Raw genomic sequence first — 19712 nt, forward strand, 5'->3', positions numbered from 1 at the left:
GCTTACTTTTTTAACAGACAAAATATAAATATATGCACTGTGGAGTGCATAATGGTTTAGTCACTAAGAAATTCAAATGGGATCCTGAAGAATGGAAGCAAGTCCAGGGTGCAATAAAGATGAGCTGAGATGCTGTGCAACTGTTTGAGTGCTCCTGGGCTGCATCTCTTGGCCATTAGCTGAATCTTGACCTGGGGGAAGATTTTAGCTAATATCAAATAGAGATGTGGAAAGCACTAAGTTCACTAAGGGGATGTATATAGGAACCAAAAGACAGGACAAATATTAAACATTGCTGAGAGCATCCACCCCAGGAAGGACTTTACCTTCCAGGGGCTCTAAACTGGCACCACCCCCCAGTGCTCACATGCTGACTTTATCCTCTGTGTTCCATTCGGTACAGCAAGTGGCAGTGTCTCCACCACCTATGATGGTGATGCAGCCCCTGGAAATAGCTTTCACCACCTCGTCCATGAGGGCTTTGGTCCCTTGGGCAAAAGCTTTCCATTCAAATACGCCCACAGGTCCATTCCACACAAGCTGCTTAGCCCTAGTGACAGCCTCAGCGTACTTCTTGCTGCTCTCAGGACCACAGTCCAAGCCCATCCAGCCAACAGGTATGCCAGAAGCCACAGTGGCTTGGCCAGGCTTGGCATTCTCATCAAACTTGTCAGCAGTGACAAAGTCAACTGGCAAGGTAATCTTCACACCATTCTTCTCAGCTTTGGACATCAGGTCTTTGACAATCTTGGCTCCCTCTTCATCAAACAGAGAAGTGCCAATCTCCATGTTGTTGAGCACCTTAAGGAAGGTAAAAGCCATTCCACCACCGATAATCATCTCATTGACTTTGTCCAGCATATTGTTAATCAGCTGGATCTTGTCTGCAGCTTTAGCTCCGCCCAGGATGGCCAGGAAGGGTCTCTCTGGGCTTTCCAACGCCTTGGCAAAGTAGTTCAGCTCCTTCTTCATCAAAAAACCTCCAGCTTTCTGTGGCAGATTGACTCCCACCATAGAGCTGTGGGCTCGGTGAGCAGTGCCAAAAGCATCATTGACATAGACATCCCCTAGCTTGGAAAGTGAACTCGGAAGGCTTCTACTTCAGCTGGCTCTGCTTTAACCTTGTTCCCCGAAGCATCTTTTCCCTTCCCTTCTTCTTCCACATGAAAGCAAAGGTTCTCCAACAGGATGACAGACCCAGCAGCTGGGGCAGCACACGCTTTCTCCACTTCGGGGCCCATGCAATCCTTCAAGAACAAAACATCCTTGCCCAGAAGAGATTTGAGTTCTACAGCAACTGGCTCCAAAGAGTACCTGTCAGGCATGGGGACACCTTCGGGCCGACCCAGGTGGCTCATAAGAACAACTGACTTGGCTCCATTATCCAAGCAGAATTTTATACTTGGGATGGCAGCCTTGATTCTCTGATTGTTTGTTATCTGGTTGTTCTTCATAGGAACACTGAAGTCTACTCTCATGACGACCCGCTTGCCCTTCACGTCTAGCTTGTCCAGTCAGCTTGTTAGAAAGAGACATCTTGGCACTACAGCAGCGCAGAGAGCCCGCAGACCAGTCAGTGACGGAGACAGGAGCAAATCGTGAAGTGCATTTTAGTGACATGAGAACGATCAGAATTCATCAATGTTCTTCCTCTGTCTTTTGAGTCTTTTATTTATTTTATTATTTTTTTAGAATTTTCCTTTTTTTAATATTTCAAAAAAAACACCAATTTTAAATATAATAATGTTACATGCAATAAACATTAATATTTCAAGAAAAAAAGATTTAAAATATAATAATATTACCAAAACTTTACTAACAGTATAATATCACAAAAATTGTAGAAAATATTAAAAATCTGCTAATAACAGGATTACTTCTATTATGTTCTAAATATTTTTTTTCTCTGGTTCTATTTTTGTTCATCAGTTTATGTTGATCGTTATATTCCACAAATGAGTGAGATCATGTGATATTTATCTTTCTCCAACTGGCTTATTTCACTTAGCATAATGGTCTCCAGCTCCATCTGCACTGTTGCAAATGTTAAGAGTTCCTTCTTTAATACAGCAGCTTAGTATTCCATTATATAGATGTACCACAGTTTTTTAATCCACTCATTTGCTGGTGGGCACTTAGGCTGTTTCCAGAACTTAGCTAATGTAAATTGTGCTGCTATGAACATAGGGGTGCATATATCCTTTCTGATTGGTGTTTCTGTTTTCTTGGGATATATTCCTAGAAGTGGGATCACTGGGTCAAATGGAAGTTCCATTTTTAATTTTTTGAGGAGACGCCATACTGTTTTCCACAGTGGCTGCACCAGTCTGCATTCCCACCAGCAGTGCACAAAGGTTCCCTTTTCTCCACATCCTCGCCAGCACTTGTCATTTGTTGATTTGTTGATGATAGCCATTCTGACAGGTATGAGATGGTACCTCATTGTCATTTTAATTTGCATCTCTCAGATGATTAGTGACTTTGAGCATGTTTTCATATGTCTCTTGGCCTTCTGTATGTCCTCTTTTGAAAAGTGTCTATTTAGGTCCTTTGCCTATTTTTCGATTGGATTGTTCACCTTCCTGTTGTATGAGTTCCCTATAACTTTTGGAGATTAAACCCTTATTTGAGATAGCATTGGCAAATATATTCTCCCATGCAGTGGGGTTTCTTGTTGTTTTGTTGATGGTTTCTTTTGCTGTGCAGAAGCTTTTTATTTTGATGTAGTCCCATTTGTTTATTTTCTCTTTAGTTTCCATTGCCTTAGGAGCTGTATCGGTAAAGATATTGCTACGACATATGTCTGATATTTTGCTGCCTATGGATTCTTCTAAGATTTTTATAGTGTCCTGTCTTATGTTTAAGTCCTTTATCCATTTTGAGTTTATTTTTGTGTATGGTGTAAGTTTGTAAGGCCTAGTTTTATTTTTTTGTATGTATCTGTCCAATTTTCCCAACACCATTTATTGAAGAGACTGTCTTGACTCCATTGTATATTCTTGCCTCCTTTGTCAAATATTCATTGAGCATAATGGCTTGGGCCGATTTCTGGGTGCTCTGTTCTGTTCCATTGGTCTATACCAGTATGTTCATCAGGGATATTGGTCTGTAATTCTCTTTCTTTGTAGTGTCTTTATCTGGTTTTGGAATTAGGATAATGCTGACCACATAAAAAGAATTTGGAAGTGTTCCTTCCTCTTGGATTTTCTGAAATAGTTCGATGAGTATAGGTGTTAGTTCTTTGAATGTTTGGTAAAACTCCCCTGTGAAGCCATTAAGTCTTTTATTTTTAAGATACTGCTTTTAGAGCAGTTTTAGGTTCATAGCAAAATTAAGAGAAAGGTACAGAGATTTCCCATATACCTCCCGATCCCACACATTCATAGCCTCCCCCAGTATCAACATCTGCCACATTATCAACATTTGTTACAATCAATGAACCTACATTGGCACACCATAATCACTCAAAGTCCATAGTTTACACTAGGGTTCACTGTACGTGCTGTACATTATACCGGTTTGGACAAATGCATAATGACATGTATCCATCATTATATTGTCATGCAGAGTATTCTCATTGTCCCCAAAATCCTCTGTGCTCCACCTATTCATTCACCCACTTGAATCCTTTTTATCTCCAGCTCAGTCTATATATGTCATAGATCTTTGAACATTAGAACTCTTAATCAATATATATTGAATTAATAAACAAATCTCTAAATTACCACAACAACATACAGGTTAGCTCAGGAAAGATCAGCTGGGTTAATAACTTTTAGGTTCAGGCCCTCTTCAGACAAATAGATCTGAACCCTTTCTCTCTGAAACACATAAGCTAGTAGGGGTCTTTTTGCTTCACTCTGCCCCTGGTGCAGCAAACCAAATGCACAGGAACAGCTGGGAGAAAAGAAGTGATTACAAAGCACTTTCATGTGATAGCCCCTTTGGCTATTGTCAATCATCAGAAGTAATGTCAGATAGGATGTGCTGAATAAGTATTTGCTGTGATGAATGACTTGTTGATTACAGAAAATGGGCAAGGGTTTCTAATAAACAATTTATTTACACATGCTCTTGGTTTTAGTTCTAAGCCTTCACTGCAGGAGAGATGAGTTCTCAGGAAAAAAATCAAAGAAGGCCCTGGTGCTTTACAGGCAGCGGATAACTACCGTAAGTTAAAAGAGTTCTCTTAAACAGTTTTTAATGTTCTGTACTGGACCTGCAAGGGAGAGGGCCTGTGGGGATGCTATTGGAACATAGGCAAATCTGTTGTCTGCTGGAGTTCTATCATCTTTAAGGTTCTTACCATGTGCTATGTCGAAAAATCCTAATAGGTTTGTAAGGGAGCACCATGCAAGTGATTCTGTTATCCCATTTTGAATCAACTCAGCGGCTGAATTTTATGAAGATGTGATTTTGTAAAGTGAAGTCCATAATGTGATGACATTCATCTTCTTTTCCCAAGAAGATATGCATAAATAGCAGCACATATTATTTTTGAAAAATATTGTATTTTAAAAACTTCTCAATGAAAACTTGACTCATAGTTAAAACTTACAGTTTTCACATCAATGTCATATGTTTCACATTTGTACATATTAATGTACTGGATATTGAAGTTAACAGAAAAAAAAACTGGTTTAAGGCCTAGAGTCCCAAACTTTTGTTATAGGAAGGCCTTATTTTAAATGTCAAGATTTCCATAAATTTCCATGGAAATTCCATACAATTCTTTATAATCCTCTTAGTACTCCTTGATTGCGAATGTATATAAGGGAAAGACGTGAATGAATTCAATGGTGTTTTTGATGGTTAATATTTTGTTAGTCACAACAGAAATTTATTATACATGAAACAGACATTGTATAAATGTGCGAAATATATTGCTCATTCATTCAAGAGCCAGTGTTTGACTTTATTGGAAGATCCATTTGTAGACTCTCCTTGCAATAACTTGTTGGACCACCAGATTCTGTGACCACAGTTAGGGACCCACTAATCTAGAGAACAAACCAGCTTGTGTAAGAAAGATGTCACTGGTGTTTTAGGAGGCCATTAGGCAGTTTTCTGAAGGAGAAACAGGAAATGCTCTTTCTGGATAAGCCTCTGTGCAAAACACTGTATAGCTGCACGATGGGGTCGGTGAATAGACCACACTCAGTGTGGACATCTGAAAGCATCAGTCATGGACTTTTCACTTCATCCATCACTGACAGTTGGCTGTCATTACCACAAAAAGCCACATAAACCTCTCTCCATTTACATCAATCCAAGTAATTTGGGGGTTCAATTTATAGTTTGGATAGTTGATTAAAAACATTCTTCACAATAATAATTTAAAAAATACAGACACACACAGGGATTTTTGGGTGGTTCTAGCCTGTTAATGAGAGTAAGTAAATTTTATCTCATGCTATATATATGAGAGCAAAATAAATATTGAAAAGACAAATTTATAATCTATGCCACTTTTTTCATGGATTTAGAAAAAGACATTATCCAAGAAGTATAAAATAGAAAGGAAAGTATTTTATTGATATTGAAAAAATCCATTAAAGGAAATTATTAAAATGGAGAATCTTACTGAGGTATTTTGGAAATGTCTGATGTCCAAAAGCTAGAAACATGCCCTTTAGTACATTACTGATAAAAAATATTTAGCTTGAAAAAAATCTTTAGAAGTTGTATACATTTATATGAGTTGCTATGAACAGTAAAAGATGTAAGATAAATTTTTAAAAATTCAGAACGCCACTTATGTGAATAAGTAAAATGTAGGCTTGCAAACAACAATACAAAAATCTAAAACATACAGACTCAACTACAGGTGCATTGGTTAAATTATCATTAATGTAGGATCTTTTATTAAACTATTAGCCTGAGAAATTGAAAACTAAATAGAACTACAAAATATAATCTTGCCAATTAATCCTCTCTTACAATGGCCATATCTTCAACTATAGCAAACTACTCTATTTGGTAAATTATTCTGGCAAAGATATCTAGCACACATATAAAGTGTTTAAGATTTTAGTGAGCATATTAGACACATTTTATAGCCAGCTATATTAAAAAGTTAACCAAATTAATATAATTTGTCATGTATTTATAACAACTGAATATTATATTTCATATACTAGGTTCATATGATACTTCACATTTTATATATAGTAAACATCCAAGTGTAAATGTTATATTTGCATTTACTTAGTTTTAGTTTTACCTATAAGTAATTTAAATACTAAATCCAATTAAGGTTTATTCTACAAAAAATCTTTTCTAATTTTCATGTTTTTTCCCCCTCATTTTTAAGTACCTTATATTTATTTTATGTGCATTCTAGAATACTACATTATTCTTGACAACTAGAGGCCCAGTGCATGAAAAATCATGCACTCGTGGGGGGGGGGGGGGTAGGGGGAGGATCCCTCAGCCCAGCCTGCACCCTCTTGCAGTCCAGGAGCCCTCAGGGGATGTCCAAACTGACAGCTTAGCCCAAGGGGAGTGGGCCTAAGCTGAAGTCTGGCCTCCCTCTGTGGGAGGTGACCAGGTGGCCCTGCCCCCCATTGCCCCACCGCTGCCTCTGGTCACCGCCACACCCCCCCATCACTGTCCCCTCCTTCTGCCCACTGACACATGCCTTGGCTGGCCTGGTGCTGACTGCTCGCTGGCCCCGCCCCCCACCGACAAGTCGTTCCCTGTTCGGTCAATTTGCATATTATGCTTTTATTATATAGGATTCTTGCTTTTCAAGTATAATTTTAAAACACAAGTAAGAAGAAATTGAAATAAATGCTAATGAACAATGACTGGGTGGAGTTTCTTATTCAAAAATTCAGCAGCTATCTTTTTTGAGGGTTAAGGGGTTTATTTGATATTGTTGGCTAAAGAAGAATTAAAAAGACAAAGGAGGTATAATCAGGCTAGAGTATTGTTAATGGGACATGGAACTTTTGATTGGAACCCAGGGAATTGCCTGAAAAACGATAATGTGTTTTGTTTTGTTTTTCACTCATCAGCTTGATTTGTTCTATGAACATCCTTAATTAGAAGCATCATCCGAGTTCAGAGAGTACCATTTTAAGAAGGACCTATCTTATGCAAAATTAAGTCATTGAAAAACTGAATTAAGGCCAGAAAGTCATTTTGCTAAGGTCAAAGCATGTATAGGTGAACAGAGTTCCACCTCTTCATCCTGGTTCTGGTGTAACTCCTTCTTGTATAGCTCTAATTTCCAGATAGTTATTGGTCCTGACAGGAGATGAAATAAAAGATGTATGCTTGCTGGGATTCCTTATTCCCAGTTAACATTGTCTTTTCTGTAGCAAACATGCTTGCAGAGGCTCATCTTCACGCCCACCTGTGAAGCTTTACTTTCTAAGTTTGCTGCCATGAGTTCTGTTAGCCAAAGGCCCCCCGGGAAGACAAGTCACAGAAGACATTTGGGGAGTTCATGTGTCCTGGGTAAGGTCTGAGAAACTTTCTAGGAGTCCCCAAAGTGGGCAGAGAGCCTATATCATGGAAAAAGCACCACATGCTTGGATTCTACCCCACACATGGGGTGATGCAAGTGGAGAGAATTATTTAGAGGCTTCTTGTTACAAGGCTTAGGAGTTTAGGAAAAAAATATGTACAGCTGTATAAAAGAGCAAGGCCATCTCCTGAAGGAATTCAAGGTCAGTGTGGTGTAATGGCATAAACACAGAGTTTGTTATCCTTCTACTTCATTACTGCTGCTGACTATCCCCACCATGCGTCTTCTATCAAATTATTAAAACTCTTTTATAACATTGATATAATGTCCATGGAAGGGGGCCAACACAATGTGTTATACATTTACTTCTTTCCTTTAAGATTTTTAACACACATGTCAATAATTATAGGTAGGATGGTTGTGACAAGTATTGTTTATTGCATTTTTGAGATATAAGAACAATTTAAATGACATTTATTTATATTATGCTATTTGTCAGGGGTGATTTGAGATGACACAAAATTTCTAAGGGGTCATGGTTTTTCAATCTATAGCTTAAACACTTAGTAGTTACCTCTTGATATTGGCTTTCTCTGAAAAAAAAAAAGTATTTTTCAGGAAGACGGGCTGCTTTTAGTCACACAGTGAAATGGAATCTAAGTATCTTGCAAAGGCTATTGCCTTTCACCATTATCACGGAATCCTTTATTTCTATGCAAATGAAGCCAGGAAAACTCAATGCAGCACCACTAGCCTAAGATCCAAAGATTCACTGTTGGCTAACCTAGAGACTTCATTTTCTCTTGGCATGAATGGCCCAAATCTATAACAAATAAACTTACATGATCTAACTTTTTCAGATGTTGAGAATTACTCTCTCAGGTCTAAGCTAAATACAGAGTCATTACTCTATATTAGTTTTGAAAATTCACCATAGACAAACCATTGCAAAAAACTTGGAACGCTGGGGAGAATATAGGGTAAGGGCTACCAGCCAAAATATAGGATGCTAAAATAAAAACAAATATTTTTTTAATATTAGTACTAAAAATATACTAATAGTATACACCATCAATAAAACTTTCTATGAAATTTTATTCTCTTGTGAGGGCCTCAGGAAATTCTTCTCCCCATGGCACCCCAAGAACTTCACTTCCACCAATAATAGCTGGAAATAGCCTTTGTTGCTTTATGCCATTTTGGCTTACAAAAGAAATTCAAATTTAACTGGGTTTACTATATTTTCATTTGATAGATTGGGCCACCCTATATAGGAAGAAACAAAATCCATATGTATTTTTCTTGCAGCTAGAACAAAATTAAGATCTGGCTTAATTTCTGATTTTGAATATGAGCAAAATATTCTGAGCTGAGGCTCCTTATGATGTATCATGATACTTCATACCAACTTTAACTGTGTGGACAACTTTCCATCGGATTCTAAACTGATACCAATACCATCTGAAAGCCTGTATAAGGCCCCTGTTAATCATCAGGTATGAATGAGTTCCAGTTCCAACTTGTCTAGAAAAAAAATCAGCTACTGTCCTCTGAGTTGAAAGGATGCTTTTTTCTTTATTATTACCCAATCTCTTGAAGCATCCAGTCCCCACTTCCTACTCTTTATGACAGTCAGCATACAGAACTTTTTGTTCTAAAAGGTGTATAATGATGTATCTGATTACTTACCACAAGGCATTTTGTTTTTCAAGACAGTAATAGAATGCCAGTGTAAGGAGTCTGGCCCTCCTTCAACATGTACTAAGAGTTTTAAAATCCTTAAACTGAGAGGTTTTTGCTAGATGTGTTTGCATATTGGAGATTCTAGGCATCAGGCACATTCTCCCTTATTGTTTGGCTTTATTAACAATAAAACTAGCTTAGTGCATCAACTGAGAGTCCTTGTTTAACATCCACTTATACAACTATCAGTTTTCCACCGATTTGATTAATCAAAAAAAGTTGTACTTATATTCCATTTTATGTTAAGTGAAAACCAATTACTTCATGACATTATTCTTTTAGTTAAGAAAACAAAAAACAACTCTACAGAATTTCATTATGTCAATGCAGTTTCCACTCCCATGTGTAGAAATTCAATAAGAGAAATTCCTGTAGAAATACAAAATCAGCATATGAATAAAACAGCATATGAATAGGATGATCCAAACTCCTGCTTCTGAGGAAGGATGCAATGCCTAATTAGAGACTTTATATTAATAATCAGACAAATCCGCAGTGTGACCCATCATCATTGGAATGATGTAGCGCAGTTACTTCCAAATTTCTATAGTATATGCACAATGAAATTTATAGTTTTATTAGATTACTAGAGGCCCGGTGCACGAAATCCGTGCATGGGAAAAGGGTCCCCTCAGCTCGGCCTGCACTGTCTCCAATCTGGGACCCCTCAGGACCTCTGGCTCCTAACCGCTCACTTGCCTGCTGGCCTAATCCCCCTAACTGCTCTCCCCCGCTGGCCTGATCCCCCTAACTGCTCTCCCCTGACAGCCTGTTTGCCCTAACTGTTCTCCCCTGCTGGCCTGATCCCCCTAACTGCTCTCCCCTGCCTGCCTGATCACCTCTAACATCCTCTGCCTTGGCCCTGCCAACATGGCTTTGTCCGGAAGGTCTTCTGGAAGATGTTCAGTCTAATTAGCATATTACCCTTTTATTAGTATAGATTTGTCAAGAGTAGGGACATTTATTCATCCTATTAATACTTCTACAAAAAATGATGTGTACACCATTTAGAATTATAAACCTGCATAAAATAGGATTAACTCTACAATGTCAGATATGCTATTATTGAGAGTGCAGGTTTCCACTGCTATGGAGAAGTAGAAGGTTCCTATGAAACCTTTTGTAAGCCAAAATGGCATAAAGCAACAAGACTATTTCCAGCTATTATTGGTGGAAGTGAAGTTTTGGGGTGCCATGGGGAGAAGAATTTCCTGAGGCTCTCACAAGAAAATGGGATTTCATGGAAAGTTTTATTGGTGATGTAAAATTAAGGGGATTCCCCTTTGATGTCCCATCTTGTCTTCAGTAGCGCCAGAATTAAAACCAGTGTCCAGAGTTTCTGTTCTAAATTAAAACGCAGTCCATGACTAGCTTAGCTTATGATCCCATTGCATGTGGAGTCCACATAGCCATGGGCCATGTGGCTGCTTAAAGCCACATGGCCGGCCAGTGCGGGTCATGGAGCAAGAGAACAAGAGGGAATAAGGGGCACAGGAGCGGGCAAGAGAAGAAACTCTTTGGGGATTTTAACCTTCCAAGATTTCATGTGCTTGCAGTAGCTTCACTCTCCTAATCAATCCATTGATTGTTCCCCAGGCTAGACTGACAGGCAAGCACCTTCTCTATGTCACCCCTACTTCACTGCACATTCACCCATCTCTCCTTTTATTGGATCCCTACCCCAGTGATCTGCAGGGAATGGACTGGTGGTTCCCTGGGTAGCATGAAGCTGTCGCTTCCCGGTGATGCTGCCTAGATGACCATTCTTATAATGTCTGGCCTCCCCTCTGCTCTCTTCCTATTATTTATATGAATAAACTACCTAATCATGAAGATAGCACAACTATCCAAAAGTTCGCATTTTGCTACTCAGTTTTTAATAAAAGACCTATAATAATATCTGTTTTCACTAACCAAAAGAATTCCAAAGAAGATTTTCGCTTTTACGAAAAAATCCATTTTCTTACTAATGTAGTGGCAGGATGCAAACTATGGAAAGCAGGGGATACCTGTACTTACTTAGCTGTCCGCCCACACCTCACTAAGTTAACACCAATATCACAGTTGCTTTCAGAGAGGATGTATTGCTACTCCAGTGAAACCCTGCAAAAGCTCAGAAACTTTTTATAAAAAAATACATTAATTATAAAATTTTTACAGAGGAGGATTACGTAGCACCCATATGTGCATGTTTACATCTGCCACCCTTTTGATGTAGAATATTATCAACACTTTGAAGTCCCATGTGTAGCCCTGGAAGATTTTGTTGTTAATCTCTTAAATCTTTTTGTTGTTGTTAATCCTTACCTGAAGGTAATTTTTCTCCCCATTGATATTTTTTTTCTTTTTTTTTTTTGAGAGATTGGAAAGGAGGGAGGAGTGGAGGAGGGAGGGGGGGAGGGAGAGAGAGAGAGAGAGAGAGAGAGAGAGAGAGAGAGAGAGAGAGAAACATTGATGTGATGTGGGAACAAACTTGCAATCCAGGTACATGCCCTTGACTGGGAATTGAACCCAAGACCCTTCAATCCAAAGGCCAATGCTCTAACCACTGTGTATGCTGGCCAGGGCTAATCTCCTGATTTTGAATGTATCACTCTATGTTCTTTTATGGCTTTACCAGGTATGTAATCATCCTCCCCCCAAAATATTCTCTATAAATATTTATATACTTATCTCATCTTTCTTTTAATAAAATTTGGTGCTTTTCAATTTTTTATAACTACAAACAATGTTGCTAAGAATATTTTGTACACGATTTCTGTGTACATGTCTAAGAGTGGAAATGTTCACAGAGTATGCATCTTTTAAATCTATTGAACATGCTTAACTGTTTCTAAAGTTGTTACATTTATTTTCCCACCAGCATTTTAAGAGTTGCCATTGCTTCATTAATCCTTGATATTGATAGATATTTCAAAATTTTTGCCATTATGGTGGATGTAAATTTATCTCCATTGGATTTCTTGAGTACTAATGAGGTGAGTATTTTTTGTTTATCCATCTTCTGAGTTTCTTTTTCTATTACATGTCTATTCAAGTCTTTCTGCTTTTCTCTATTTGGCTGTTGTCTTCCTAAGAATCTTAAAAACTTTGTCTTTCACAGATGTTCAGAATACATCTGGGATTTGTTTTTATTAATGGCATAAGTTAGGGATTTTATTTAGTTTTTATTAACATATGGATAACCAGCAGAGCTCATTCCGTTTGTTGAACCCTTTCCCCGGTGATCTATGGTCCACTCAGTCATGTATAAAGCTCCCATGTATGCATGAGTCTGTTGATCTCTCTGTTCTATACCTTTTGGTATTTGTTTATCCTTGCACCATACCACATTTATTAAGTTATAGTTACTTATTATAAATCATATCTGTTAGTTCTTCTTGAGCACGATCTTGACTATACTTGCTGTTTGCTCTTTCATATATATTTTAAAATAAGCTTGGGATTTTTATTGGAATTAAGTTAAATATCTTGATTTTTTGGGGAGAATTGTTATCTTCCAAATAAGAGTCTTTCTACTTATAAATATGGTATGTTTCTCTTTCAACCTCTTTTTTTTTAAAAATGTTTTTGTTGATTTTAGAGAGAGGAAGGGAGAGGGAGAGAGAAAGTTCGGTGTGAGAAACATTGGATCCATTGCCTCCAGTACACACCCTGATTGGGGATCGACCCCAAAACCTGGGTATGTGCCCTGACTGGGAATCGAACTGGTGACCTTTCAGTGCATGGAACTATGCTCAACCAAATGAGCTGCACTAGTCAGTGCTCAACCTTTTCTTTAATGTCTTATATTAAAGCTTGTCATTTTCTCCATAATGGTCTTATACGCCCTGTGTTAGATTTATTCCTAGGTACATTATATATTATTGTAAATAATACTTTTAAAAAATGTATTCTGTATTTTGTTAATGGTATATAGAAATGCATTTGATTATTGATCTTTTATCAACAAAAAGAGCTGAGTTATTGCTTTTGCTAATATATCTGTAAGTTATGTAGAATTTTCTAGGTGGACAATCATATTACATGAGAATAATGACAGTTAATTATTTTCCAATCTTCAGTATCTTAGTTTTTTTTTGTTTTGTTTTGTTTTTTACATTATTATATTGGTGAGTTCTTACAATTCAGGGTTGAATAAAAGTGATCATAGCAGGTATTCTTATTTTGTTCCTTCAGAGAATGTTTAGTACTTCACTATTAAAGATGGCTACTTTAGGATATCTTTAGATATTATATTTGTCAGTTTGAGAAAGTTTGCCAAGAGATTTTAGCTTGTTTTATTTTTTCTTTAATGTGTGAATAAATATTGAATTTTGTTTAATGATGCTTCTAATGTGAGAAAAGTATGTTTTTCTTTTAATTTATTAAAATGGTGAGTTATATTAAATCATTTTCTAACAGTTAATATTGCTTTCCTGAGAGAAATCTAATTGGTCATAACATAGAATCTTTTCATATATTGCTAACTTCATATGCTAATATTTTGTTTTTATTTTTCCATCTCTGCTAGTGAGTGAAATGTCCTATGGTTTTCTCATACTTTCTTTTCTGATTTTTTTTTTAAATCATGGCAATTCCTTACCAAACAAGTTAGAGAGTAGTCTTTCATTTGTTTGGTTTCTGGAGAGTCACTGGAAATAGAAATTCTCTCTTCCTTAAATATGTTTTAGAACTCATGATTAAAAGCACCTGGTTCTAATGTTTTTGTAGGAATATTTTAAATGACATAAATTTTCTAGTGTAATAGGACTCTTCAGATTTTTTTTTGTAGCCAGTTTTAGATATATTTTCCTAGAAATTTCAATTAATTTATGTTTTCAAACTTATTTGCATAATAGTGTCATCTTTTAATCAGTGCTGCGGTTAAATCCTTTTTCTAGTTACTAATTTGTTCTTCTTCAATTTCTTTATTCCTGTGTTTATGCATGCATGCATGTATGTATGATCTTCTGTCTTGTAGTTTAATAGTTCTACATGCTATTTCTAGTCTATTGTATTTACTCAAGAAATTTAAAAATTAATAATTATTTTAATAAAAATCCACATTTAATCCAGTTATTTACTTCTCTCAAACAATTCTAGAAATTTAGAATGCACTGTAAACACACTTTTCTTCACTTTATATGTCATTTTTATTCATTGTTTTAGTTCTGATTGCTAACTTCGTAGATTAGACAATTATCACTTTATATGATCAAAAGCTGCATAGATTACCCTCACATTTCTTATTATTTTCTTTGCTCATCATTCCTTTTTGCACAGCAGATTTTTGGGAACATTTTGTTCTTCTTGAAGTTTGTTCTTTAGATAATGCTTTAGAGAGGGCCAGTTGGTAATAAACTTGCTTAGTTTCAATATGAAATATTTTTATAGATCCTTTCATATAATTCTAGATTTGCAGATATTATTCTCTCAAAACTTTAAAGATCGATCATGCTCTTTTCTAGATACTTTTCTTTCTATTACAAAATCAGCCTAATTTTCATTTCTTCATAAATAATCTATTCCTCAGCTTTTTTTTTATCTTGAAGTTTTATTTTACTACAATTTTTTCAATTGTGGATGCATTTTTGTATATCTTATTTGAGATGCAATGAAGTGTCTCACTCTGAATTTTTCATCTATGATAAAAAGTTCTTAGACATTACCTCTTAACATATTGCCCTTTCCACATTTTCTCTACTCTTTCATTCTAGAATTCCAAATAGTTATATGTTTCACCTTATTACCCCGCCTTACATGTTTCTTAACCTATTTTTAATATTTTTAATCTCTGTCTCTCTATTCTACAAACTGAATAACTTCTTATACATCATCCAATCTGCTACATCTCTCTTCAGCTGTGTCAAATCTCTTATATAGTCTATCCACAGAGTTCTCATAATTTTTATTTTATACATTTTTATTTATAGAGGCTCTATTAGTGGGGTTTCCCCCGAAATATTCCTGAATATTTGAAACAATCTGTTATTCCTTTGTCATACCCTTTCTGCCACGTTTTTTTAAAGTGCATTAAGCATACATATTTTATAGTAAATAAATCTGTAGTCTTTCCTAATTTTTGAATTGAGACCTCATATTTGTAATGCTTTATAGGGGTATTTTTATGGCCCTGATTTAACATGTATTCCCCCACAGAAGATAAATGTTACTTCTGCCAGGTGGCCAGAAGCACTGGCAACCCAGGATCGATTTAAACTAAATTTTCATCTTGGGGTTTTAGACCACACAAATAGAACAAATTCTGGCCCAGGACCTGAGTAATGCCTTGCCTGTGGTTACAAATGCTCAGGGAAGGCAATTTTTTTCTCCTTCCATCCACAGCCAAATTTTTCTTTTTGGTGTGGTACTTTTTCTAGTTTATTCTTTAATAAAGATGTTGCCATTTGAAGGTTCTGGCATCATGAAGGTATTTATAACTAGACATCCCACCTTGGTTAGTCTGTAGGCGTTATTACCTATTGTCCACTCATTTGGTCCATTTGGGCTACCAGGGCCCAGCAGATGTCTCCCTGGGCATCTGTCCAATTTAGTGCTGTATTAGATCTCTGGATTTATGCTTGCTTGTTCTTTTTGGCCTCTATGAATTTGTCTCCTTTATTTCTTGCCAGAATTGTTAAGCATTTAAAAAGATGGTTAAAAAAATTTCATCCAGCATTTTTAGGATTTTTGTACAAGGAGGTATTTTTTTCCAAAACAAACAAAAAGAAGGGTATCTAATCTGCATATTGTCAGAAACAAAAATCCAGAAATTATCCATGCAAATAATTTATAAAACTCTATTTCTTTTTAAAAACACCTATAACTTTTATATTATAATTTCAAAAAATAAGAAAAAGGTTGCTAAATTAGGTTTTCACTTGTGCTATGTTATTTAAATCATAAATTTAAAGGTTCACTCTTCCCATATCTAAAGTTTATTTTATTGTAAATATTTTTGCTTATGTTCTACTGTGAATTTGATTTTTCAGACATGTGTGCAGAACTCAAAATGAAATCTATTACATGTTCTGATTTTCATTTAACTATGTTATAAGGACATATTATCTTTTCATAAAAAACAACTCATTTTACCATCCATTCATGAGAATTTTTATCTTGCAGCTTCAACTTCTGTGTGCATGGGTAGTGGGAAGGGTGGTGTGCTGGGGGTGATGGCAGCAATTAGTAACTAACATCATTCAAAGCTACAGGTTTCAAATTACTCTACGGACATTATTCCCAAACTTTCAAGTAGGAATAGCACATTTGCTATATTTTGGGGGGAATAAATTATTATTTCCATTGAAAATCTACCTGATAATTCTCTATCAGAGGACTTTCTAAACTGAAACTACACATGTATTACAATTGTATTCCCCAACTCTATACAGTGAATCAGAAATGACTGTGTCCTATAAGCAAGAAATAAATAGTCTTTAGGCAATACACCCCCACAAATTATTATTTGTATTTCTTCCTCTTATCCAAATGGACTGATAACTCCTCAAGAACAATATTAAATAATATCAGAAAAATGTTGTAATTACATGAGGTGATGAGTGTGTTAACTAAGCTTACTTTGGTAATCATTTCACAATTTATACATGCATCAAATTATCACATTGTACACACTAAACTTACAAAAATTATACGTTAATTTTATCTCAACAAAGCTGGAAAAATGTGATTAGAGACAACAATCCCTCTTGCCTTATTCCTGAATTAATGGCAATACTTTGTTTCACCAATAGGTATGCACATTTTAATTGCATTAAAGTATCTTTTTAATCCAAAATGAATATAAAATGTTATCAAGTGATTTTTTTCATATTTATCAAAACTATCATGTAGTTTTTCCCTTTTTACTTACTACTCTGTGAAGTATTTTAGAAATAGGTATCTTTATTCAAATGATCATTATGTTTTAGGAATAAACCTCTTTTGGAATCCAACTTCTTTTGTCTTCATTCTTAGTTTGATTTTATCTGAAAGTGATAGTTACAATTTACTGCCTGTTTGACATTTTGCATGCCTTATCTCATTTAATTCTCAAAACCACCCTGCAAGCTAAATACAATTGTCCTACCGTGTTGGATTTAGGAAATGAAGTTCAAAGAAAGTAAAGAACTTACTTCATGTGTAACAGCTGGTAACCAGAAATGTCAGCTGCCAAAACCTGGGTTTAGCCCACAACACTGACTGGTGAGCCTGGGATGAGGTCAGTGGATCTTAATACTTATTTCAAAGACTTCTGGGGCAGATAAGGTGACTGCGAGCTCCCCTGTTCTTTGCCAATAGCCAAATTTCTTATCATCCTGGCTGTGTTGAGTGCCCCTCACCAAATGTCCCTGCTTCCCTAGATACACTCACACTAGACTCTCCACAGCTACAGGAAAGAAATGCAGCTGAAGCCAATTGAATTTTCCTATGGAGACTAGATAACTCCTTATAGAGATTATATAACTGTGTAAGCACCTGGTTGAAGTCCCCTTTCACTCTTGACTCATCCTTACATCACCATCTGCCTCCTTTTTCTTGCTTCTGCTTCCTCTCTAACTGCTGCTGGAATCAGCCTCTCCTGATCATATATGAGCTTGCTCATTCTTATATTGTAGGAAGTACTCACACTGGGAAGTATTAACATGCATTAGTGTTTTTTTTTCTAATTCTAAAAGTTCCATCATCAAAGTTACCTTAATATGACATATTTTTATCTTCCAATTATAAAGAGTTCTGGAATGCAATAATCTATTTCTCAAACTTAAAGTACATTATATAAATTCTCTTTGCCTGCACTGAGCTTCTAAGAAGGCTGTTTCTGTCTTGTGCGGTGGAGTATAGCTGGTTGGGGGAGGGGCGATCCAGAAAGGTAACATCCAAACACAGGGGTGACTCCAGAGAAAAAAAGCCATGTGCATGCTTAATTTTCATAACAAATAGCTCTATTTATGTTACCTTTACAGTTTTAATTATATAAGTATGAAGAATATGTGAATTGGGTCAATTTTTCAAGTAGACAGAATTACTCTCTTCTACTTGAAAACATGAATTTTATTCTCCTTATCACTAAGCACGATATTTTGTTCAATAAATATTTCATTTGGTTTCTGTTCACACGCACTTCCACAACTAACTATAATAGAGGCTAAGAGTACAGGGTAAACGGAGGAAATGTGGTAACATGGACTGGACCTCAGCATTTTGAAAGAGTGTCACATGTAGGAGGTAGTGGGATTCTGAAAGGCACTCCAACTGGAGTGCAGCCATAGGTGGCACCTTTGAGCAGACGTCAACAGAAGCTACATGACAAACAATGGCAAATCAAAAGCTGTCATTCAAAGCCCTGTGTTCTTGCAAATGTGTTTATTGAAAAAATAGATCTATAAAATGCAACATTTGCCCTCCAGGAGTAAACAAATTAGTTCAATTTATAAATGTATCTCCACATTTTTTTTTCAGATATGGGGGTAGAGGGAAATTGTGATCATCCCTAAATGGAATCAACAATATCTCCTGATGAATTACAGGAATTCTAGTGATGCGATAATATCAATGTTGGCCAATAAAATTACTAGTATTTTCACCAAAAAGCAAATTAGCAAAATACATTTTATATTTTTTTGTGATTTATTTTAAAAGAAATTTCCGATTTTGCACAATGGCACACATTATCTTACAAATAATTTAAGAAAGGAGGCATGTAAGAAAATACTAAGGCCTTATTAATATACATTTTCTAGTTAACTTAGAGAAAATATATCTCACCAAAAAGTGAGAAGAGTTAATATAAGGACCATGAGTGTCTGAATGTCTTCCAGATTTTCAAACTCTTATATTTTTGAAAAACGTATTTTTAGATGACAAAGGAGCAAAGGTTTGGGGCTAAAGCACACTGCAGAACACACTGTCAGAGTAGAAATAGCCTGTAACTGGGATTTCTAGCCCAACAATTTCCTGTGTGAGTTATACATGTCCTTTAGCTTCTCCAGGTCTCCTTGACCAGAGCAAGTTGGAGTTAGACCAATAGGGTTTCGCTAATCCTGTCCCACCTTGTATTATATAACCTGCTGGGTGTCCTGCTATAGTGTGGAGAAAATAGGGCTCAGAGACAAAGACTCTGGGTCCCAGTCCCAACTCTGCTGCGAATTTATTCCATGAGAGCAAATGTCATTAGGCCTCAGATTATTTTTACTATCCCTTAAACTTTTCAAATTTTATATTGATTATGAATATTTGGAAGTATATTTCAGGGTACACTGTACATTATTGTGAGTCAATAGGGGGAGCTCTCACATTGCTTTTTTTTATTATCCCACAAATAATAGAATTTACATGACCTTAATTGCAAAAATTGAGGTGGATTATTTCCTTACAATTGGGTATTTATAAAACAGAGGAATCTCATGACCCACTACAACAATATTAAGGAAGCCTATCTATTGTGTCCCTTTAACTTTGAGAGCTTCTTTAATCATCCATCAAATCATATGTTGGTTAGTCTGTTTAAGCC

General features: G+C 36.2%; 1 pseudogene across 1 annotated transcript; it reads right to left on the bottom strand.

Annotated features, from left to right (window-relative positions):
- Window positions 1–241: 241 nt before the first annotated feature.
- On the bottom strand, window positions 242–1536 carry LOC307105539 (phosphoglycerate kinase 1-like; annotated as a pseudogene). The gene has a single exon. The product of its transcript is annotated as a phosphoglycerate kinase 1-like (transcript).
- Between the last annotated feature and the right edge of the window lie 18176 nt (window positions 1537–19712).

The sequence above is a fragment of the Cnephaeus nilssonii genome (genome assembly GCF_951640355.1).
Source record: "Cnephaeus nilssonii genome assembly, chromosome: 9".
NCBI classification, from domain to species: Eukaryota; Metazoa; Chordata; class Mammalia; order Chiroptera; family Vespertilionidae; genus Cnephaeus; species Cnephaeus nilssonii.